The sequence below is a fragment of the Salminus brasiliensis genome, chromosome 23, assembly GCF_030463535.1.
Source record: "Salminus brasiliensis chromosome 23, fSalBra1.hap2, whole genome shotgun sequence".
In the NCBI taxonomy this organism is placed as follows: domain Eukaryota; kingdom Metazoa; phylum Chordata; class Actinopteri; order Characiformes; family Bryconidae; genus Salminus; species Salminus brasiliensis.
Window position 1 is genome coordinate 26,608,313 of NC_132900.1, and position 25,914 is coordinate 26,634,226.

Sequence of the window (25,914 nt, forward strand, 5' to 3'; positions counted from 1 at the left end):
TGAATATTTAAGATATGAGAAGACAATGAGATTACCCAAATCAGATTATTCTGTTAAACTACACATAAATAAATAAATAGTTGTGGTCATAGTTGTTGCCTGCAGTGGTCCATAATGGCCTTTGTGTAAGGATTGGCCAAGGATTTTGGGCCCCATGAATGAATATTTCACTGGACCCACAACTCTGACTTGTAATGATAGTGGAACCATCTTTAGTGCCATATATAACTAAATAGTTTTTCCACCAATCCAACAAACCCTTTCACTAGGCAAATAACACATTTAAGCATCCAAATGGGCTGTTATGGGTATATTGAGCCATTGCCTTTTCTACAGCACTCTTGAACTTTTTGTACTGGAAAAAGCTTTTCCTAAGGAAACTTTTGAAGAACCATTATTTGAAGCATAGAGAAAGAACCATGTAACTGGGAAATATTAAAATGTAATATTTAAATAGTTGGGTCTTTGGTTGTCATGGTCATAGCCCTTGCCTTTACCAAAGAACCTTTTTAAAGGCAAACAGTGGCAGACACCACAAGCACTATAAGCAAAAAGGGTTCTACTGGGTTATGCTGAAAAGAGGCTCATAACACTTCATTAAAAACCCCTACAAGAGGTTCAGGTGTATCTGAAGCACAATATAGCTTTGGTGCACCTGCCAGAGAGTTTGGAACCTACTGTGCCCTAACAACTCTCAATACTGCCCAAATACTCATCCCCAATCCCCCCAATACGGTGCCCCTGGCTGTACCCCTGCAAATACAGGCACTATTACTGATGTAACTCATGACCAGTACATGATGGCCACCTGAATGAATACCTTTGTTTGTGTGTGTGTGTGTGTGTGTGTGTGTGTGTGTGTGTGTGTGTTGAAGAGGACTGTCAGAGCGTTGCACTAACGTGCCTCAGGTTTCAGCAGTTGAAGGCTGCATGGGGGGAAAAGAAAAGGTTCCTAAAAAAAGTTCCTGTGATGGATCTGAGCCTAATATGGACAGCAAGGGGCCACACTGCAGCGATTCAGAGACGAGGTGACAAAAGCACAGGGTTACACCCTGTCGAGAGAGAGGGAGGGGGAGAGAGAGTGGGGGAGAAAAGAGCACAGCAGGAACGGAAGTGTACCGAGCTTCTCATTTCCCCTCTTGTTGTCGGCATGCGTGCGCTGATTTTTATCGCTGTACGTTTGCAAACAAAAACAATGTTCTCGCTCCCTGTCGCTCTCTTTCTGGCTCATTATCGATTGTAAACATTTATTGTGTCCCGCAGGTCTTGGAGGCTACATGCGGCTCGAAAAAGCGCTGCACACAGATCACGCCAAACTAGAGCATACAGAAGCTCATCACACAGCTAGAAACAGTACCGCAAAGCAGCTTGAGGCCTAAACTGAAGACTCTGCTGTTGGCACTTCTTTTTTTTAACGGGTACCTGTGTGTGTGTGTGTGTGTGTGTGTGTGTGTGTGTGTGTGTGTGTGTGCCTCTCTCATACCATAAAGGTTGGCTTCAGACAACAGTGGAACCCTTTTATTTTGTGACCCAGACCTATCACTTCAGTTTTACCCTGATCAGCCATAACATTAATACCAGCTGCCTAACACTGAGTGGGGCCCTCTTGTGCCGCCACAACAGATCTAAATAAGGTGCACGTATTTGTCACTGTACAGTGTACACTGTACAGCGAAATGTGTCCTCCGCATTTAACCCATCTGGTAGTGAACACACACTCACACGTGTTAGGGGCAGTGAGTATACACCACACAGAGCGGTGGTCAGCCAACTCCAGCGCCCGGGGAGCAGAGAGGGTAAAGGGCCTTGCTCAAGGGCCCAACAGTGGCAGATTGCCAAGCCTGGGAATCGAACCCACATCCTGTTATGTGTTATCGATATCCCGGTGCTCTAACTGCTGAGCCACCACTGCCCCAGTACGGAAGTGTACCAAGCTTCTCATTCTCAACTAGCTAAGGGTATTTTCTGAGTAAACAGTGAAGCACTGGAGAAGAGCGTCTGCTAAATGCCTTCCGTGTAAATGTAAGTTACACTTGGTACCATAACATGAAGGATAAGCAAAATCAGTTTGTGTTTGAGGGAAAGGGGAAACTATTCCTACTATTCCTTTAAGACAACTTGCACAGTCACACAGCCTTCCTCTTTCAATCTTCCCTAGTGATGGGGTCCTTGTCATCTATCAGCTGTGTTGTCCCTGGGGAGGCCTTTATTTAAGAAATAAGTGGCGCTCCATGGACGCAGGCCAGCGAGAATCCATCTGCATTAGAAAGCGCGAGATATCCCTTTTCATTTGTTCCTCGGTGAGAAATTGAATTGCATCGCTGAGCATGCATCAGATGGCAGAGGGAGGAAAAATTGCTGCAAAATCGCCGGAGAATATGAAGGTATAATTCCTGGGGTGGTGAGTCAGGCAGAAAAGCGATGCGTCTGTCACTGGATGCAGTGCAAAGTGGGCGTCGGGGACACCAAACGTACGGGCCGAAATGAAAGCAGAAAGATATCAATAACGCTGATTGCCATGCTTTACCTCTGTGACTAATCGTGGGGACGGGGGTAGGGGGAGAGGGGGTGGTTCATGAGGACTGATGCCACTGCTGTTGCTTGATTGAGCTGACATGTCGCGGGAGAAATGGAAACGCAAGGGAAAACAATTGGAAACTTGGTAATTTGTCCTCATTCTTTTTGCTTAATCTCATATTAGGAGGCCATGTAGAGCTTCAGATTCCAGGCACTTGTTCCAATGCATCATCGCTACGTTGGCTAAACTCGTTGGAGGAGAAGGAACACGAAGAACAAAGCAGCCCGCGGTGATTAATTTCTGATGGCGGATGTGTCCGCGTCGCTTCAGCATCTGCCTGTGCTCTCTGCTCTCCGGTGCTTTTGTAATTAGGTGCGTGGCTACAGTCCTCATATCCTTCGAGTTTGAGGATAAATGTCGCATTGAAATTCCACACTGGGGCATTAGTCAAACATGATGGATGGGTGCTGCTCACGTAATTTGTTTTCGTGACTCTGCCGGGCCGAGATTTCTAAAGAGGCGGTATTAATATCTGGCCCACAGGTAGCTCTGACCGCTACTACTATTCTAGCTTGAAAATGCTAATAATTCATAGATGTGTACAGTGTGACCTTTAGCTAAACTCTATTACTGCAGGTTAAAGGAATGGTTTAAACAAAAACAAGACTCACATAATGGAATTGATCTGACCCGTCAGTGCTCTTTGGAGCTCAGTGTTGCTACAAAGCTAGCTCTAATTATGCTAATGTTTTACAGGCTATGGGCCTGGGTTATTACTGGTTAGCTACATTAGCATTGCTGCTCCAGTGCAGAGCAAGTTAGTCCATACACTGTTGTAGTGTATATACATTGGCTCTGCGGGTATTTATAGATCTAAAGGAATGGTATGGAGTCGAGAGACAATATGGTGAGGCCCATGGGTTAGCCTTAAATGGGAGAGGATGAACTATTCCCAGGCCTAATTTGGTAAAGCCATACATGAACTGAACAAACATAGTATGTGACAATTGATTTACACCCCTCATCCTATATATGGAAATAGTGCAACAATACATGACCTGAAGAAGGGTATAAAATGTGAGATGCTCCTCTGTCTAGGGAGAGAGAGCAGAGGGGCACTGAGAATTGGCAGGCTTTCTCCACACTGTACTTTTGAATAAAATGTTTCATCATTGCAATTGAAAGACAGTGGTCACGAGTCTCCTTTCAAGAAGAAGTCCTTCCAAGAACACCACGACACTGTCTATACACTGCTAAACCTGTCTATATAAACACAGAGATTGAAGAATACCTGAAATGATGTGTGTATATATAACATCACATAAGTAGGAGATGTTATTTCTCATTATGGTACAAGACGTCACGATCACATCTCATAAGAATGAGATTTCCTCATAATTATAAGATGTTCTATGACACATAATGTCCTTAAGTCCTTTTTATGACCTTTATAATAAAGAGATGCTTGATTGTAATTACAAGATGTCCTATGTTTAGAATTTCAACAGGTCAGACCTAATAAGATATTTTCTCATAATTATAAGCTGTTATATATCAATTATGACCTACATCATTAACAATGTAACAAGATATTTTCTCGTAATTGAGACCCTGTAGGTAAGCACACACTTCTGTCGCTCTCATAACAACATTACTCATAATTGGCATCAGTTTCATAGGCCTTAAAATAGAACCCAGTAGGACTCCACAAGATTCTAAATGAAATGATTTTCAACCACTTCACAGTAGTTTCTGCTGTAGGATTAATCCCTGAATAATACAGTGTGGGTTCATGGGGTTAACAATGTAAGATATTTTCTTCTACTAATTTTCTCATTATTATCTATTATATAATTATCTATTTCATAATTATAAAACAAATCTAATTGTAATGTCAATGTGTTTTTGTTTTTTTTTGTTTGTTTTTTACCTCATTTTGCTTGTCAACAATATGCCTCTGACAGTCACAAGAATTTATGTGGTACCAAGCAATTGAACTGGGTTTATTCAACTAAAATAAATTCTTTGGATGAAATGACGGTTCATTTATGTATTTATTTTGAAAAATAACTCTGTTTATAGATTTATACAATTGTAATGTGTACTTTTTACATGTTCCAACGTGCCTTGCAGATCAAGAACAGTAACTACAGTTACAGTAAACTAATTTCAAAACAAGAAGCACATGTTAATTTATTGTTTCAATATTATGATTTTCAACACATTTGGATTGGCTTTTTTTGGGATTTTCATCATGTTTCGACTGCCAGAATTGTATCAATCCTTCACTCAGACATCAATCAGAGAGTCCATTACACATGATCAGTTTCTCTGATTTTGACTTTTTGAAGACCTGTGTTTTTATAGGCAACCCTTTTATTTTATTTAGTAAACCATTGACAACATTTCTCCTAAATTACAAATAAAAATATTGCTATTTAGAGCATTTATTTGCAGAAAATGACAAATATGATGTTTTCAGACCTCCAGTGTTTCTGTAGTTTCAGAGCTCAAATAATGCAAAAATTAGAAATTACTTTTGGGTAAAAAAAAAACAAAAAAAACATCAATCACAGATTTCTTGTCTTTGGCAGTGTCTCCATCCGTATTTCATGTTGCCGTTGGGTGATCTTATGCCATTTCTTGCACAGAAATTCAAGTAGGCCAGCTTTGTCTGACTTTCAGGTTTTTACGCTCAGGTAAAAGTAGATACACATCGAGACCTTTCCTGAATGTTGCTTCTAATGGAAAACAGCACTAAGCTCTACAAGCACCAATGTCAACTACAGTGGATGACTTTTATTGGTCTTCCATGATTTGCTAGCCTATGTTCGCTGTTTTAAACGATCAGTAATTCTGCAGTTTAGTAAGCCACTAGCTTAGCATTAGCCACTAGTCATTAACAATTTGGCTTCAGAATTGGCTGAAAAGCATTGGAAACTAACTAAGATGAGAACTAGAAACTTTCATTATAAAAACTACAGTCAATGATCAAGATTTTGTCAAGATTTTAAATAAGTTTCGAAATTCTCAGACACCAATTATTGTGTTTTTCATGTTCGGTCTGGAAATGGATGAAAGAAAAAGGAAAAGGAGGAGACTGCGGCCTCATCGGTTAGCCCAGAGAACATGTGAGCGTTGCTGTGCTTTTGCTTCTTAGTAAGTTCTCTATAATTTGATGTAATGTTATGTATAATTGGATTAAAAGTTAATGTCTTTAAGCTAATATCATCATGTACTGTGAATATAATGTGTGGGAACATAATTAACAGAAAGACTTTGAGTGTAAGCAGGAACTCTTTAGGTGTCAGGAAGCCCAACTCAAACCTGCAGGATACAGTAATTGGGAAGCTGTAGTAGTAAGTAGATGGCTCACATATGCATTCAATTAAAAGGAAAAATTTCACCAGGAATGAATAATAGCATAGGTTTGGTTTTTAAGCTATTCAACATTCTCAGCCCATGAAGAGGATTTCTCACAGAATTACCCATGACAAGATAATTAGAGTCTGGGTCCCAGCACTCCTTTAACCCTTTGACACTGCTCGGAAACAAAGTTAATGTAAAAAGTTGGAAGCAGACTTCTGATTTGTTGTAAAAAGTATTCTTTTGTATCCCTCAGCCTCATCAGTTTCACAGTATTCATATACACCATATGGACGAAAGTATTGGGACACCTTTTAATCATTGAATTCAGGTGTTTTCAATCTGTCTGATGCCACAGGTGTATAAAAGCAAGGGCTTTTTATATATTTTATATAATCGGATTAGATCTTCCACCATCAACTGTGAGTGATCTTATTGAGAAGTGAAAGTGTTTAGGAACCACAGCAACTCCTCGACCATGTAAAGTTAAAGAGTGGAGTCGCCAAGTGGATGATGCATAAGAGTCAAAAGGGGACCAACTCTGTGTTAATGCTGTTGGATTTAGATCTGTTGGGATGTCATTAAAAAAAACTCCCATAGGATGCAATGTGTAGGTGTCCCAATACTTTTGTCCCAATTTTTTGTGTGCGTGGGTGAAGCACATTCACCCACTATAAACCAGTTATTTCACATCAGTAAACCAACAACAACAGATCTCAGCACAGAGTGTATACCATTACACACACACAGGGTGATTTATGGATCTGAGAGCTGATTGGTCAGGAAGGGGAGTCCATGTCTCATAGAAACGACGGGCTGGAGGATTTATACAGACACAAAGATCGGATTGGTATCAGCTGTTCCTCAGCATTAAGAGAATGGGATCAGATTGGTGGGGCAGGAAACCCTGATTGGGACATCCCTCATAATAATAATAATAATAATAATAATAATAATAATGGTGTATTGATATGTTTGAACCCAGAATAACACAGATTTGGTTGCTGACTTCTTGTTCCACCAGCAGCTCATCTGATTTAACACCTTTCTCTTTAATGAAGAACTGATGAATTAGATAAATTAGGTGTTGGATGGGAACTGGGAATACTGGTCTTCCTCCAGACCTAAAGCTGGCTTGTTCCAGGACAGCTTAAGCCCTAATAATAGGCTATGAATAGTTTGACTAGATGATGATGATGATGATGATGATGCTGCTGCATTCTTCTTCCCATACAACATCAACCCACACTCCCCACACTCTATAATATCCTGGACCCACACCGGTGCAGCTCCTCATTTTACTGACAGTGATGGATGTTAAGGTCAGCCGCAGTGGCAGGTGAGGAGGGAAGACGTTCCGTCTGCCCTGCTTTTCTTACTGTCCAGGAATAATTCTACTGATCAAAGCGGTGAAGCGAGTTCTCCTCAAGCAGTGCGAATATGCACTGTCTCATAGATTCTCTTAGCCTCCAGAAGAAATGGAGAACTAATGCTTGAACTTGGATTACAGTTAAAGTCATTTTACACGCTGGAGTATAATTTATTTATGACGTGTTATTGCAAAAAAAAAAAAAAAAGGAAGAGGGTGAGAGCGGGAGAGGGAGAGAAGCTCATGGCATTCTAATTCCCAACCAGAGGAAACAAAATTACAGCCAAATCATGTTCTTTATTACTATCTGAAATGCATTTAGATCTAACGAAACTTCAGCTTATGATGTAAAGAGCATTTTCCTGACTATATTATTCCCCGAGGAAACCAGCCTTCAGAAGCATGGAGAAATTTACTACTGATCATTTTTTTTAACTGGAGCTCCTCACACGTACAGAGATGGTTCTATGGGAAATGTAGGATCTAAGCTTTCCATCTATACTGCATTTATGTGCTTACATATATGTACAGTAAATTTGATCTGACTGTTATTAATATGTAATAACTAAAGACTAATCTGTATAATTCAGTGGCTGAGATGGTTGCCGGCTAGGATTTTGTTACAGTGGTGGTGAATGAAACCATGCATTGCTGTGCAGCCTGATGTCCCAGTTAAACCGCCCACACTGGTTGGTTTTATCGTCTTGTAAAACGACCCAGTACTACGTTCTCTAGCCGTGAAGAAACTACTAAAGGAAACTTTTTGATTACCTTAATCTACACCTAAACCGAATCTTACTCTACACCTTAATCTACACCTAAACCGAATCTTACTCTACACCTAAACATAATCTTAATTTAACATGAACCTTAATCTACACCTAAATCGAAGCCTAGTCTACACCTAAACATAATCTTAATTTAACTTGAACCTTAATCTACACCTTAATCTACACCTAAACCGAATCCTACTCTACACCTAAACATAATCTTAATTTAACTTGAACCTTAATCTACACCTTAATCAACACCTTAACCTAATCTTAATCTACACATTTGATTTACACCTAAACCTAACCTTAACCTACACTTTAATCTACACCTAAACCTAATCTTACTCTGCACCTTAAACTACACCTAAACATAGTCTTAATTTAACTTGAATCTACACCTTAACCTACATCTTAATCTCCACCTAAATCTAACATTAACCTACACCTTAGCCTACCTTTTAAACCAAATTTTAGCCTAACATTAACCTCCACCTTAACCTACATCTTAATCTGCACCTAAACCTAACCTTAACCTACACCTAAACCTAATCTTACTCTACACCTTTGATTTACACCTAAACCTAACCTTAACCTACACCTTAATCTACATCTAAACCTAATCTTACTCTACACCTTAAACTACACCTAAAAATAGTCTTAATTGAACTTTAATCTACACCTACACCTACATCTTAATATCCACCTAAATCTAACATTAACCTACACCTTAGCCTACCTTTTAAACCAAATTTTAGCCTAACCTTAACCTCCACCTTAACCTACATCTTAATCTCCACCTAAACATAATCTTTGCCTAACCTTAACAACAGTGAAATGGACAATTCTTGTTCATTGATGCCAGTCCATTCAAAATGTTCAAAACACCTTAAGGTTTAAAGTTTTAGGTTCCTTAGGAGGTGGAACTTATACTTTTAATGGAGCGCTCTAGCGTTCATTTAGCCGCATTCACACCTGTCCAAATAAACCGAATTAAACAAAATATTCGATTCTTATCAAACAAGGTTGGTTTTAATGTTTTGATGAGTCAATATTTATGTCTCAGATGCTGTGATTTTGATTTTAAGGGTCCAACACAGAAGGACTATTAGACAAATGTTATTCACTATTTAATAAGAATGTAATTACAATTGAATAGGCTGGCAAAAAAAAATAAGAATCTCGACTGTTCGCTGTTGAGGATTTATTTCATTGTGTTTCCAACTGCAGCGTGCCTCTATGCTGTTGCGTTCTCCACTCTATCAACAATCCTTCTGCAGTGACCCCCCCCCATGCACACTTATGTCAGTGCTTTTCCAGTCTGAGAAAGCAATCTTTTGAAGTTCGGTGTCTCTCTCTCCTTTTTTTTTTTCTCTCTCTTTCTCTCTCTCTCGCCATTGCTCAGAGCCATGAACGTGTGCTGATTATTTCACAGAGAGTTCCCATCATGATCTCTCTCTTTCTTCTTTGCCCAGCTTCTCCACTCCCCCTCCCTCCTCAGCTCCTATACAAGGCTGAAAGCAGCAGTAAGATGTTGTGAATGCCTCTATCCATAGAGTCCTGACATGTACTCTAAGCTTGCTTCTGTCTTCCAATTATTGTTATGCCCCCTTTTCAGAGTGCCTTTTTTGTTGACCCTCCACCACTCTGCTTGTCTTAACCCTCTATTGCTGAGGCATTAAAGCAGCTGTGTTTGAACGTCTGTTTTTTTTTTATAAAGCGCTAGACCACTTTAATAATGTGATTTCCTAGTGCTGTCACAGCATTTACTTTTATACGCGAGGGTATGGCCTAATAAAGCAGAAAGCTTCCCGCATTTTTATTTTGTTTGTGTCACAAAGTGCCTTTATGAGCAGGAAAGCATATGAGCCGGAATATACTTCAGCATCCCGGCTGCCTTTCGCTGCTGCTATGATGAAATCAATAGTAATATTTTCATTCGGAATGTGTTGGATTGCAGGGCATCCAACAATACAGGCAGCGCAGAGCTTTATTTGCTCTTTTTAGTGTGATCAATGTGGACATGCAGCTTACCCGCTATACTGGAAACCAAGTTCAATCAGTTAAGTGAGCCGTCAATGTAATTTGCTCACTTTTTAATGCCTTTAGCTGTAGGCTCCCACATAAACATGCTATTTACTACCAAACCAGCCCTTGGTTGGGTCACTCGAAACTATCAGAAGTAGGTAAGATTTTTGTCAGCAGCTCCTTCCCAGCTAATAGAAAACAATATAATAACATTTCATTAATGTTTTTGAAAGATTTGAGGAAGGTTGGTCTGTAACGTTTCAGAAAGAAGGTTCTAGGAATGTTCAGAAAATGTGTTTCTCACAACCCAGTTAGACACAAAAAAACATATATTTAATAAATGTGACCATATAATACAATGTGACCATAAATTAATGTAACTTAAGAGTTGGAGAATTTTTTTAAACACAAAATTTAATATTTTCTAAATTTACACTGATAATAAACATTTAAATTATGAACTTGCATTATTTTTATAAATACGCCTGCCAAATGTAAACAGTCAGTTAAGTAAACATTAAATAAAAACCTTAAATAAAACTTTAAATAAAAAGAAAACAGATTGAACATTCTAAGAAACCAAAAGACACAATGTCCAAAAAATGTTTTACTAGACATAAATTGTCAGCTGGATTACTAAAGCCCCGCCCACCACTCAGCGCAGCCCCGCCCCATACCAAAATCTCTTTGGTTGTGCCAGACTGACTACCACCACTACCAGTGAGGTGGGTTAATAAGCCAACATCTAGTAACATCACTTGCCAGTGTGGTTACTGTATGCACTCAGGGTTGAATGTGTCTCGACCTCCATGGTGCATTATCTTCATTTAAAGATGAAAAGTCTGCCAGAAAATAAAAGCCAAGGCATTCTGCGGCTGTGGGGTTGTTAATGTAGCCATGGCTGCACCACTATCAATCACTGTGGAGGTAGAAACTCTCACACAGTCCAGCGCTGGCAGACAACTTGACCTTTTGCAAAATTGACTTTGGGTAGTGGTCAGCAAGTCACAAATAATTAGGATAATTGAGTTGATCTACCCTTCAAACTGGAGAGACATTCTAAATACTGCACAGATGATGCACAGACAAGTCGGAGGAATGGGGGGGGGCAACAAAACATGGATAAAATGTATATGAAAAATGTATTTATTATTAATATTATATTATACTTCAAAGACTCAAACACTCATGTTTGTGTTTTAGAGGAAACTAAAGGCATTCTTTGGAGTTTTTACCCAGCTGAAAATACTGGCACTACTGTTAAAACCAGGGTTATGAAGACCAAACACCAGCATGGAAGGTGTTACATTTTTAAAAGTAACCTTCCCAACCCTGAGTATAAACAAGCAAGTTATAACTCTCCAAAGCTCCAAAGAATCTTTTCTAATCCTTGTTTTTATAACACTAACTCTCAAATACACTTCTCGAGATCTCTGCAGGGTTTCCAGTTGTCAGTGTCTGCAGGCTCTTCAGCACTGATGCACGCATCCATGTTAGGTCAGAGTTGACCAAAGTAGAATCTCCACAGGTGGTCAGTACTGCACCAGTGAGGGCACTCAAGAGCAATCAAGCTTGTGAAGTGAAGCTGACCCGCTAACTCCATACCCAGGGTAGGACTAAGCCTCCCTTTGCTGAACGGGATCTTACCTTTATAGCACTTAGCAGCTGCTCTTATCCAGATTGAGGTGAGGACCTGCAGTTGTAGTGATGTACAGTAGCTCACTCTTGGATCCTGAAGAACCACCACCACCTTAAAATGCAATAATTAAACACCCAGACAAAAAAGGCACTTGTAGAGTCTGAGGGCAAAAGGGCAGAAGCTCATGCCCTCCAGGGTCTATCAGTGCACAGGCCTGCTCTGAATAGATTGGCAAAGAGTTGTTGAAAAGCCTAACCCTAATCAAGACCACTTGGGTGGAAGATGGAGATGTTGTGGAGAATATCAAACAGCTCTTCTCAGTCTTCACTTCTGCTTCGGTGGCGGGTCAAAGGGCACAGCTGAATGAGATGCTTTGTAGCAAGAACAAAAGATTGTGGAAGAGCTTTGAGAGAAGCTGAGAAATTCCAGGACGAATAAGACAACATTGAGTGCAGGCGGAGCTTTTGAGTATTGCAAATGTTGTTAGCTACACATATAGAAGCTTCACTTTTTAGAACTTGCACTGATCACCAGCGATGATAAAAGCTTGCTTTAAATGGATCTGTATTATTCATGGCTTGGTGTGTGTGTGTGTGTGTGTGTGTGTGTGTGTGTGTGTGTGTGTGTGTTTGTGTTTTGGAAAGTATGGATTCTAAACTTTCAACTTCAACTAAACTACATTTGTGTTTGTCAGGAGAAGGCAAGAAATCATTTGAATTTGATGAATATTGACTTATAAATTGATGCTAAATCATCCTAAGTAAACAAATTTTATAGTTTATATATATATATATATATACACACACACACACACACACACACACACATGTTAGGGGCAGTGAGTACACACACACACACACCCAGAGCGGTGGGCAGCCAACTCCAGCACCCGGGGAGCAGAGAGGGTAAAGGGCCTTGCTCAAGGGCCCAACAGTGGCAGCTTGCCGAGCCCGGGAATCGAACCCACAACCCTGTTATCGATATCCCGGCGCTCTAACCGCTGAGCCACCACTGCCCGTATAATATGAATATAATATAATTATTTATTCTCATATATATATATTTGCACATATTCTACTCGTAGCATTTTGTACAAAACAAAAGTTCAGTTCTGCTGTGTCTCTAATGCTGCCTCAATTGAAATACAGAGGATTTCCCCCTCTGTAGACCACTATCACACTCCTGCATTCATTAATGCAGAAGAATAAATAGTAGTGTTAAACAGCATCCAGTCGTGTTGTTAAAACCCTTTCCTGCCCTTTCCTAAAAACACTAATAATTCAACAAAACACACTTACCAGAGTTTCTACTCCATCAAGACTAAAAATGTTTAAACTCCAGCTGAAAAATCTCTGCTCATGTTATTTTTAACGAGGCAACCAGTAAAATGACAGATCAACTGAACTGAAGGTTAAAAACCTTAAGAAACAGACCCCTCAGCATTGGGTCTTGATGAGTAACTTAATGTAGAGATACAAGGCCCTGTCCCTTTGCTAGTTGTAAGGGTGTCCAGAGCAATTTGCTAATTTCTGCTAATGTTTACATAAGATTGTGGGAGGGGTTAAACCTGCCAGATTAGATTTTTTCTTCTCTAGAATGAAAAGCTCAGCTTCTCTACTTCGCTAAACCCATCATAGTGGGATACCTAGCAGATCCAACTGAACGTCTGAACGGCGCTGCTTTTCACAGTGAATGGGACTTTTAGACATGGTAACTGACCCCCTGTTGGGTGCGTTGAAGCCCAGTGAAGATTTTTGAGGGAGGTGAAAAACGGAGAGCTCTCTGTTCAACAGTGCAGGCAGAAGTATGATAGTGGTACTATCCAGAGCCAGAAGCTACCGTGACTGTGAATCCTTTACAATGCGGCCGTCCAAATGTTGACAAATGCCACACTGACATACTAAGCAGAGAAGCCTCTGACTAGCCTTGCCTCCATACACTCATTAGTCACCCTCTAACCTGCACCCCCAACACACTGAGTCTAAGGCTCCCCCTTGGGCTTATACCACTGCAGTAAAGCCACACCCTAAAGCTTTGAGCACACCCTGTACACATGCATTTGTCGACAAGCTGAGAGATACAGAAGCAAGCATGTGGACAGTGTTACACAGTTCTGGCAAAATGTATAATGCAGATTCACCACAATTACATAATGCAAATGCAAAAATGCATTATTGCATTAAATTTAGAATTGGACTCTATGTGTCTTGGTGAAGGCCAAAGAAAGGCTTTTACGGAACAGATTTATTAGCTCATTTTGTTCTACAATTGTCTACCATGACTCCAGCTATTAGCAATATATCCAGAAATCCTTCTGTAATATCCTCCCGAATAGTGTTAGGATTGCATATTCAAGATGTCGTCAATGTAGATATTTTACAAGCTGAGATTTTTGGCTCTGACTGTAGAGAAAAGCTATAAAAACAAAAAGACAAGAGCATACAGATAATTTCACACCCATAATGGAAAAGCTGCTGATTTAAAACTGTAGAAGTCAATGGGCATATATCAGACTTTTACTGAGTACAGTATGCTACAGCCATTAGATTGGAAAATGATGGAGTATTCCTATAAGTTGCTTGACAACAAAACAGTAATCTTCACAGTTCTGAAGAATTAACATCACACTGGCAGTCCGGAATGGTTGTGACCAGAAAAGCAGCTCCAGAATGAGCAGATTCTATTTCCAGACACTTTTTCCATGCCACACATAAGGATGGTAGCCCACAGCTGTGGAGATCTCAGGGGGGCAATCCTGGGGTGAAGATGGAGCAGCTGTCTGTATGAGTGACACGCTGGCCTGGGTGGTCACTGCTGGCTACTGGAGTGTGCATTAATCACCAGGGCGACCTGGCTGAGTGCTGTACGCCGGGCAGAGCCTTCGCCTTGTCCCGAGCAGCGGGTTTGTGTCACGTAACAAGACAGAGCTGTGTTCAATGTGTCTGGTGCTGTGGCAGGTCCAGCAATCACTCCATATACACTGCGATGGCTGGTGTTTTAGTATGACATGCAAGGGGTGAGGCAGAGGTAGGTGGTAGTAAAGAACGGCAAAAAAAATGTGCATATAATATATATTTTTTAATTTATGTGCTTATTGGAGAGCCCAGCAAAGATCTGCTGTCCTAAGAGCAGTGCATGATATACATGGGCTATGTATTGTGAGGACAGCTGAGAAGATCATCGGACTCTCTCTCTCCCCTCCGTCATGGACATTTACACTGCCCTCTGCATCCGGAAAGCAACCAGCATTGTGGATGACTCCACCCACCCTTCACACAGACTGTTCTCCCTCCTGCCATCAGGAAGAAGGTACTGCAGCATCCGGTCCAACACGACCAGACTCTGCAATAGCTTCTTCCCCCAAGCCATCAGACTTCTCAACTCCAGAGTCTGAACTGGTATTTTTTTTTTTTTCCTGTTCCATGCACACTCAGGAAGTGAACCGCTGACCACCATCTGCATCCGAATACTTTGCTGAAACCTCACCTATTAGATTCTACCTGATCTGGTAGCCATGTGGATCCATACGCTAGTCAGCACTGCCAGTCTATTTGCTGAAGCCATGAAAAATGGATTAGCAGAATTGAGGAGAGCAGACAGAGAAGGATTTTCTCAACTAGATGAAGTATTCCCAGTTCCCATCCAACATCTTGTTATCTTTAATAAAGTCAATCAGGAGATCTGCTGAAGGAACTGAACAAATCCATACAGTGGATACAGGCAAAAGTCAGGAAGCACATATTCTAGCTTAACATCTTTTCCTTAGCTTCAACCTTAATTCACCCCACCTGATCTCCCCATCTCATCTCATAGTGCTTGTTTAGTGGAATGAGGTGGGGTTGAGGTGAAACCATCAGACCACAGCGTTGCTGCTTCTCACAGTGGAAGGATGGTACTGAACAAATCCATACACTGGCTGGAGATTGAAGAAAATGAAGGTGCATCAATTACTCCAAAAGGTATTCAGTCGTATTACCAATAAAAGGGGGTGCTCTGCTGAACAGCTGCATCAAGCTTATCCGTTAGAGAGGTATGCAAATATTACATACTGCATTTGATACAATACTTTGTTGAGTATACAATGTATGTATGGACCTTATTCCAAAAATCCAGCCTTTCTACAGATTCTGCTTAGATGTTTATGTTGCATCAATTATCTGAAATTGAAAGCTGAAAGATCTGAAAGTTCTTATTTGAGTTGTAAATAGTTCCGCCAAGAACATTTCACATGTCTCCGACAATCAGTACACTTTCTCTTTATTTTTTATTCCTTTTAAATCACCAAACGTTCCTAACTACCAGTCTGCTGGACCTGTGGTCATCAAGAAATGCCTGGCAGGCCATTAAAGCTTCTTTTTCTGCTGATAAGAGTGGCCATTTTCCTCCAACTTAGTCATTACAGCAACAAATACGCACCTCTCACAGCCAGAGCACCATTACTCATTGGGTAAGAGCTCTTGGTAAGTCTTGATGTTGAGCTATATGTATAGAACGCATGTGATTGCAGAGGAACGCTGATTAGAGAGCTTCTAATGGTCTCTAGGAACAGACACTCATCTACTCGTCTTGTATTATTTTTTTTTCCCCTAGTCTGTTTGCTTCTTGAATGCACATCTAAAGTATTATGATCTCCATAGAGAAGCATGGCACAGCTGTTACCATCATATATTATGAATGAGAAGTCATTGTCAATAAGAACGACATTTGCAACACTGCAAAATGACTCAGTGGATGCATTATTTATTTATTTATTTTTTTAGCCAGGAAATGACTGCTATTAACATGCTCAGACCTTAACGATGATGATTACCTTCCAATGATATGATGGTTTTCAATTAATTCAGGCTATCAGCACTTCCATGCGCCTAGATAATCAAGCCGGCGACAAATCATTAAAGATTAATTATCTCAATCTCCTTTTTAATTCCACTTGCCACCCCCATATCACGCACTGTAAACAATGTTCTTGTTTCAGTGATGTTTTCTGCTGTATTACTTGATTTTCTCCATTATCACTCATGCTCGTCATATCCACCCTTCTGCGAGACTCTGGGGTCATGACCGAGTTAGCTTGAGGCAGTGCGAGGACTGACTCAGCCCAAGTGTTTGAATGTTTTCTCGAAAACTTTACATACTTTACATAAAATGCTTTACTGAGATCATGGCTGATGGGTGGGACTTGGCAAAGAGCTTTGCCTTCCAGATGTTCTCCAAGTTACTATGGTCCATGAAGACCACAAATGAAAGGAGCACTCCATCCAGATGTTCCCTTTACTTCTCCAGGGTTGTCTTCTTTATGTCTAGCAGCTCATAGTGTCACAGTTCTACCCTGGTGTATCATTCTATCTATTCTTTTGGCAAAAGTCAAAAAGCACATTCTAGCTCGGCATCTTTTCAGACTTCAACACCAACCCTAATCAAACCCACTTGATCTCCCAGTCGCATAGTGCTGGTTTAGCTGAATGAGGTGTGTTAGATTTTGGGATTGAGGTGAAACCTGCACAAAGGCAGGCCGTCAGAAAGGCAGTTGGTGACTACTGCTTCAAACCACAGCATTGATTCCTTTTTTCACAGTGGAAGGATAGACAATTTTCCTTGGGGGGGGGGGGGGGGCTGTTGCTTTTTATTCACAGGTGGTCAAAAACAGTGGTTCCCAAAATGTGCAGTGCAAGGACCTTTCAGGGACTTTCAGGACCAGGGATGGGACAATAGTTTTTATTGCTTTTTGGATCGATGACTGTTTCACAACACGTCTTCAAATGATCTTTTAAGATAAACTTCTTCCCACACATTCTTCCCTGCTGTCTCCTATACACCTACATGTTTCCCAGCATACTGTCTTTAGCTGTCAATAAGATTTAAATCAGGTGATGGGAATCAGTGCTGGCATGACATGACCTGAACTTACTCAACCTGCAGTCCACTCCATTACTGGATAGACAGTGCGGCATCATGTATTTCCTTGTCGGGGCATCAAGTCATTTTTGGGGTTTTCCACCAAACAAAAGTAGATCTCAAATACATGATTTATAAATAAAAACATGATTTTTATTTATGAAACAAATATAAAATAAAAAAAAAGATTACAGACTTCATGCAGTCTTTAAACATGGACAGCATAATGTTTCTCCAAATTGAAGCAATCACAGGTCTAGCACTACTTCTCTTGGCTGGCTGCAGTATGATGTGTAGCTCCGCCCATTTTTATATTTTTCAATGACAAAACAGCTCTTTTTCTATCTCACTTTTCTCCTGTAACCTGTCTTTCCATCTCCACTGTTAGTCCACAGTTAGTTGTCCATGTGCTAATATTGGCCATTTTTTTCAAATGTTTTTAAACTTTTATTCTGCATTGTTAAGAGGGTGGGGTTACACTTAAGACTGAAGTGATTGACAGCCTTGGCTGAAACAGACCATCTGCAAGAACTTTACTTCATTACATGGAGTAGCAGTGGGACTTTTACTGTTCAAACATTCCACTTCCCAGACATACTGATAACTCTGCAGAAAAATGAGTAGATGAGTCTGGCTCTGATTCTGGTTTCTACTGAGCACTATGGTTGTGTTTATTTTTATTTTTAGAAATAGCTTTTATTTGCTTTCTTGGAGAGATATACTTACAGCAATATCAAAAAAAGGAAGATATACCACAAAAGCTCTGGTTGCAAATTTGACAATTTGTCTCCATTTCTTAAGAACACAAGCAACTAGAGCCACAGCATTTGTTCTCTACAGTCACTGGCTGGCAAACTAGCTGGCAAACTAGCTAGCTATTGACTGTAAAACAAATACTAAATAGGGACTAAATAGGGCCCAAATAGGGACTTCCCCCTCGCTTTTGTTCATGTGTTTGGTTCACTTGTATCAATTCATGATTTGGTTTTGATGGTTCATGTGTTTCACCTGGGAACTGGGGGTACTTAAGGAGCCTCAACTCCATGGTTCAACACCGAGAATTGTTTTGCTTGGAACCTTGAGGTCGCTCAAGAGGTTCTCCGTATGACTAGAGGCGTTTTACGGTCAGCATCGGCTCAGTATCCGCATTCAGGAGCAGGTCACCCTGCTAACCACGTTATCAGCGAGGCTCGCTGTTTTTCGTACTCTTGGTGTTTCTGTTCATTTTTTTGGAATAAACCCTCTTGCTTAGATCTCCATCTCTGCGAGTGTTCATCCCATCACGTCTGGGACAACCTCATACATCTCGTACAACCTCATACATCATGAAAACCTCATACATCTCCAATATGGCAACAGGAGAAGGACACAGTTGGAGTAAGGTATTTGGGAATTTTAAAGGTTCTTCACGATCACACATCTCCTATGAAAATAGTTCTTCTATGGCATCCGTCAAAGAACCAGTTGTAGTATCTTTATTTTTAGGAGTGCATCAGCAGCCGGAGCCTGATGGTGGCTGGTTGCGCATGTGTTGAGCGAGACATGTGTGAGGCCTTACCCTCCCAATGTCGGGAGTGGGTTGGGTAATTCGCTATGGAGACATTTTTAAATGAAAAGAGTGAAAATAATAAATAAATAAATGTATGTTGTGCTTGCGCAGGCTTAAAAAAAAAAAGAAAAAGGCAAGGCACGCACATCACACATTCATGGCCGCCGTCTCGCCATGTTTAAGTATTGAAATGTTTGCTTGGAGATGTGTGAGGAGGAATTGCCGAGCGAGATGAGGACGATGATTGCGTGGGATATAAGCCATATGCTCGCACTCGGCAGCACGAAACAATTTAGTGGATGCACGCAGAGCAAAACAGAGAGGGAGAGCATGGGCCTTCACAGAATGTGTGTGTACGTTAGATGTGTGGCGTCCTACGTAGCTGATCGATAACGTGGACGCAATTCATCCATCTGCACCAAATCCTTCAGGCTTTTAAAGGGCCAAGATTGTGTCTCTTCTTTATTTTTATAAAATGGTAAAACACAGTCATATCAGATATTGCAAATATTATGATCACCCTTGGATTTACAATGAACTTGGTCCATTATCTCTCTCTCTCTCTCTCTCGATATATATATATATATATATATATATATATATATATATATATATATATATATATGTATATATATATATGTGTATATATATATATATATGTATATGTGTGTGTGTGTGTGTGTGTGTGTGTGTGTGTGTGTGTGTGTGTGATAGATATAGATATATAATACAAAATTCTCTCTCTCTCGGTAGGTAGATAGTAAGATATATAATACAAAGTGGTCAATAAAAATATAATACAAAATTCTCTCTCTATAGAGAGAGAGAGAGAGAGAGAGAGAGAGAGAGAGAGAAGGCAATAATAATATAATACAAAGTGGTTCTATATGGTCAGTGGAGATGATATAATGGACAATTCATTCCAAACCAGGGGTGGTCATATTATTTTTCTATGACTGTGTAAGAAGATGTAGGATTATGGTATAAGTGGATTTCATATCAGAAAACGTTAAATACAAAACATACAGAACAAGGGCCTTTTAAATGTTTAAATTAGAATTTTTTGCCTGTAAATATTGGCTTCTTTTCCACTACAGGGCCAAATGGTTCCTACGGCCACACCCTATTGTTCTGCCCTGGTGGGGACCCATTAAATCAGTGACTGTTTCTGCTTCCATTTGCTGTGTTGCTAAATCAGGACCAGTATGTGTGTGACATCTCGTAATAATAATGCAACATGGCTCTTTAGTTTTAGTAACTCCTAGGCTGTAATCTGCAGGCATAGGCCAGGGAGGCCATTGTAAAGTGCCAAATAATGTTGAAACTTGGGTTGCAGTTAGCACCATGCTAATTATTAGCCATGGTCCTGGCATGAAAGATGATATATAGTCACAAAATCATGAACACATGAACATTACACTGCAACCTTTACTACAGAAACCCTGCAGTTTGCTATTAAGTGTTTGCCTCACGAAGGTATTATTAGCTTCAACTAAGCAACTAAGCTGGGCTGTGCTAACGCCATGCCACTCCTGTTGAATGAGCCTGGCTGGCCAGCCATGCTAACAGTATGCTAAACAATACTGTGAGTATTTATTAAGCCTACAGCCATTGCATACGTCACTATAATCTATTCATTAGGTAGTCCTCAGTCAGTCTAAGAGAATCAAGAAACACAATCCAGGGCAGCCAATGAGAACAGAGATCATTTACATAACGTATGTTAGCCTTAAAATCATCAAAAATATCAGAAAAAAAGAAAACTGGAGAACAGGGATGTAAAATGGCAAAAGACTCGACTGGATCAACAGTATGGGAAGGAAAAATGCAGGATATGGACCCCTTCAAAATATCCAGGGGAATTGCTTAGATATGCAGTAAATGCTTCAGAATTTAATCCCAATAGCAAATGCGCACCCCGAAACCGCTGGCTTGCATGTGACCCATTAATTGCCTGTGATCCTTTTTCAAGAAGACTCTAATTGCTAATGGACGTGTTCAACGTTTTGAAACTGGGCCTTTTTCAACTGCCAAACACTGAGTTTCAGAGATCAACAGGCCACATGCTATCTAAACACCAAACAGGCCATTACACAAGTGACATTTGTTTTAACCACTGCAATGAAGTTGGAATTGCAAATTACTGCTTGCATGTCACTAATTACTGCCAATTATCACCAGCCTGGCGGTTTTCACAGGATGCGTTATCTTTCTTTATTCATTTTTTCTTTTTTTTTTTTTGCATAAGGAAAACAGACAGCCCAAGTGAAACCTAAACAATAGTCAGAGATCAAATTACAGATTGCTACAGCCTTCCTATCGGTGAGCAAATGCTAACCAGCTTTGATATGAGCCGCAAGATGCTATCGGCACGCAGGTAAGGACGAGCTTGTGGCCGTCAAGGCGCAAATCAATTTGACCGACTGCAGTCAGACGTGCGGCACAAAAGGTTTTCTAATATTCTTATCACGGGCGCCGCCTTTCATCCTCTTGCATAACTTGACATTTTCATAATCACTTGCGCTCGATTTTGTCACGGAACAAGGCTCACGGCGACGCCAGGACGGGCTCCTTGGTTCTGGTTTGTCACGTTTGCAACTAGAAACGGGAAAGAAAACGAGAGTGGCTCGACGGCAGGTTAAATTAGGATTACTGCCAAGACAGTATTTAAATCCACATTCCACTCTATTAAACGACACAATTCGGCCTCTCGTTTTATGCGTTTTACACATTTTAATTTTATTCGACGGGCCTGCTGATATTAATCCACAACTGACTGTTCCATTTAAGCGCAGCCATGCTTGGTTAGATTGCAGGGATGCTTTATTTTCAACAGCAGAAATGGCTGAACGTTACGTTCAGCAGCAAAGGACGGATTTGTCTTCTTGAAGGCCAGCTTAAGAACTGTGGGAGATTTAATGTTTCAGAAACGGTCAGAATCCATTGTTTCATGGTCGTTTTTGAAAGCTTTCTGAACTGAAGTACATTCTAACAGAGGTCCAGATAGAGTGCCTTCAAGACCGATATGTAAATGACCTCTGTTCTAACTGGCTGCACTGTAATGTGCTTCTCTCAAAAGCAGTGAAGGCTGAAGCTCTCCCTCTAACTTCACTGTGGGGGAATTGCCAGGGCTAAATGGGTGCATTTACACTGATCAGCCATAACATTAAGGCCACCTACACCTAACATTGAGCAGGTCCTCTTTGGGCCGCCACCACAGACCAGACCATTCGAGCCATGGACTCTGCAAGACCTCTGAGGTTGCCCTGTGGTATCTGTGGATAGCATCAATAAGCCTTAGGTGCCCATGTCCTCGTCGCTGGTGTTTTACATATGAAAAACAGGAGAAATACCGCAGTGGTCCGGGAATTTGAGTGGTCCAGCTAAATAAGGCACAGTCACTATGACCAGAGAATCGCTGGGTTGAATCCCAGTCATACTGCTATCCATTTTGGCCAATTGGCCTTGCTCTCTCCAGGGTGGGTATATGGCGCGATCTCTCTCTGCTGGCAGTCACTGGTATCTACTGGCCAGTGCATCAGAGCGGGGTATACTCTTCACCCTATGCATGCGATAGGGGGAGAATACGTACAGGCTGGGTAATTGGTGATCCAAATTGGGGAGAAAATGGGTAATCTGAAAAATCTGAAATTCAGTCTTCCATGATATATTTAGTGCCCTCCATAACGTTCTCGGCTTAACTGTTTACCATTTCAAATCCAACCAATCAGGTGTGATTAAGATACACATCCCAGACTTTAATTTTAGGGCTATTTTCATACACTTCACTTCCACCACATTGAAATTTTAGGGCACCGTAATGTTTTGGACATTTGAGCAGCTCTAATGCAGCTGTCTTCAGCTCCGGAATGTGTTAATTTAATCGCATCTAATTAACGTTGGTTTGCTTTGGACTTTCTGTATGCCCTTTATAATGTCCCTCGTAGTCTCTCTGGTTCTCCCGGCGTGAAGACTTGCTTGCAATGTTGCACCGGGGCAGCCTCATCCTCGTCCTTACAGCTGAAAGCTTGCCTCTGGTCAAATGGTCCATTACTCTTGCTGCCCCTCTCCGCACCCCTTCATTACCTGTTATATCCCATTGGATCTGGCCCAGCCTATGTACTGTACCAAGGTCACATGGCTAATGCAATTTAACCACCCTGGTTGCAAGTGCACAGAAAAAACAACAACTGACTGCCATGAAACTGCACAGTCAGGCTTCTTTGTGCAAAGTCACCAAGGTCTTCAGACAAAGCCTGTAACCCAGTACTTAAAAACACATGAATTTGCACATTAGTTTTTTGGGTTTTTTTTTTTTAAGTTTTTGACTAAAAGGATTGTGAGGAGCACAGGCTTGCAGAAGAAAGGCATGGATGTCTCTTTTTTTTTTTATTTATTTTTTTTTTTATATAGAGTAAAATTGTAAAACCACAGTGAAAACAGCCCGTCGTATTGGATTAATTAGATGGTGAGACATACTGTAACGGAAAGCAGAATGTACACATGTTGTTGGGAGCACTGTCCTGGTTGTTGCATGATGACAAGTTTGCTGTTTTTTCTTTTTTCTTCGCAGACAAACCCTCGCCGAGTGCCGTGCGAAGACGCTTGCTCATTAATTGTGAATGACAGGCGACGGCTTCGAAAACCCCCTCTATTCCTCAAACCAATTAGACCGCTGAGCTTGATCTGATCTGCAGGGAAAGAAGCTGCAAAGCCCAAAAGTGGGCATTTCCTAAACACTTCCGTTTACATCCGCAGTGGCGTTCTGCCGCCTTGCTAAGATTTTTTTAATGACTGCGCAGACTAAATGTCCCCTCAGAAATCTTTGCGCCTGTTCTTTGTACTAAACGTAGAGCTAAAAATGACTCTAATGACTAATTCCTTGATAACGTCAGTGGAGTGCTTATGGTCCCTTTGCCCTTCAGTTTCATGAAAGCTAATTGGATTTTTTCAGCGTTCGGCCAAACATTGCACTGTTGGGGAAGCAATTGGGAAAATGCTCCAGTTCAAGGTAAAATCTGAAATATGACCGGTGCTTCTGTAAGATGATTATAGCGGCACACGTCTTAATATCCTGGAATGAACGGGGGGTGAAACAAAGGAAACCGGTGGCTGAACAGCAGAAATGAGTGGAGCCTTGATCTCACGGTCTTATATTTAATCCTATCTCTCATTCAATTCGACCAAGGAAGGAAAAAAAATGAATGAATGTGGAAGAAATGCTAATTAGGGTAGCACAGTTTTAACTAAGCTTTGCCAAAAGAATGAAGTACTTCCATTTTTTAGATCATCTGCTAGCTGTCAGAAATCCTTCATTCAAAAAACAGCAAAGGCTGTAGGCTTAGTAGGTTGGTCTACATTTACATGCACTGATCATGGACATGAATGTCATAACAGTATTGGGCTCTCAGTAGTTTCATTGAACAACTCCGCGGAAACTATAGTGGAATTTTAGTTGGCGGTACCAATAGCACTGAAATTCCTTGATTTTCTATACCATATTTTATACTATGATATATATAAACTAATTAAATAAACATACAAACATTTATTGGCATTGTTTAAATATTTTCAGCCACAAGAAGGGGGCGTAGCCATTTGTTAATAAAGTTATCTTCTGTCCAAGTAGAAAAAAATTAACATCCGGTTTAATTTCTTTTTTTCTTTCCCATTTTCTCCTATTTTGATTCGCCGATTACCCAACCCATACATTACATATACATTCTCCCCCATCACATGCAATGCTCCTGATTCTGGGATGGAGGGTGAAAGCCAACAAACGCCTCCTCCAACAAGTGTGCAGCTAGCCAGAGCCTCTCTTTCAGAACTGTCGCGAATGCAGTATCATCGTTACCCAGCTCGGATGCAACGGCCTGCAGATGCCAGTCCCGGCCAGCATTGCACTGGAGTGAAATGTGTCTATCCCTAAGAATCTACCCACCCTGAAGAGAGCAAGGCTGATTGTGCTTCCTCTGGGCCCAGCTGTCATCGGACCGGCAGTCGCCCAAACCAACATGCATCAACAACGTGGTAGTCGAGTGGTATTAGCACATTCAGTTTGAGAAGACCTTGTTTCCCATACTAGTCCATCAATTTGACCAACATGATCAACCACCTCGGTCACACTGATGGACCAGCTAAACCATCAAATTCATCAAAAAGAGTAAAGCTGCTCAACCTGGAGGAGCAGCTTTTTTAAACCACATTGACCATCAAGAACCAACTTTTCGGATTTTTCGTCAAGAACGTACTGTAGGTTACAGTGAAGTAATCTGTTCTTTATGTAATACTGAAATTTGATTAAGCTTTCCTATCATATCTTGGTGCTCAGGCTATTTTCGTGGTCCTCCTTGAAGAAGGATGGTCTACAGTCTATGATCAGTGGTCTATGACGACTGTGGTAGTTTCGGTTCCGTCAGGTAGCACAGAAGACCAATACTGTCAAGTTTTTTAGAGTGTTGGTACTGACTTGGTACCAATGTATCGTTTCTTGTGACATCCCTACTCTGAAACTACAAGTTCAGGTGTCTAGAATTGCCGCTGAAGAATTCTGACGTGGCCCTCCTTTCTTTATTATTCCTTCCAAAAAACCTCAGTGCCTCAGAGCCTCGGAGCCTCAGAGCATGCTGCTAGCACCACCATAGTTAATAGCTCTTACAGTGTTGTAGGGGTTGATTGCCTCACCTTTACTCCTCCAAACATCTTTGCCTCATCTGATCAGAACACTTTCCTCCAGAAAGCCTTTCTTTGTCTACGTGGTCAGCTGCAAACTATGTCATC

The 25,914-nt window shown here is 40.9% G+C and overlaps 1 protein-coding gene across 1 annotated transcript in view; it reads right to left on the minus strand.

The window, feature by feature from the left end:
- LOC140546167 (cadherin-18-like) overlaps positions 1-25,914 on the minus strand; it is a 180,434-nt gene that overhangs the window by 123,445 nt on the left and 31,075 nt on the right. The gene's annotated exons all lie outside the window — the stretch shown is intronic.